Below are 203 nucleotides of genomic sequence, written 5' to 3'. Positions count from 1 at the left end.
CGTCCTCCCGCCGGTAATTGATCACGTTAAGGAGCTGAGGTGGTATGGTTCTGGTTAATGATGTAAGAGGGGTGTAATGGCACAACCCTCAGCCTCCACCAATGGAAATATGGGCAGGGCTCAACACCCATTTTCGGGGATCTTGCTATAAAACCGGCTTAAATCATCCCATACTGTCCACTTTGTGAAAGAGTGATTGACCT

The sequence above is a fragment of the Morone saxatilis genome, unplaced genomic scaffold (genome assembly GCF_004916995.1).
Source record: "Morone saxatilis isolate NCDOM2014 unplaced genomic scaffold, NCSU_SB_2.0 Contig2, whole genome shotgun sequence".
Classification (NCBI taxonomy): Eukaryota; Metazoa; Chordata; class Actinopteri; family Moronidae; genus Morone; species Morone saxatilis.
Note: the sequence above shows the minus strand (reverse complement) of the source record.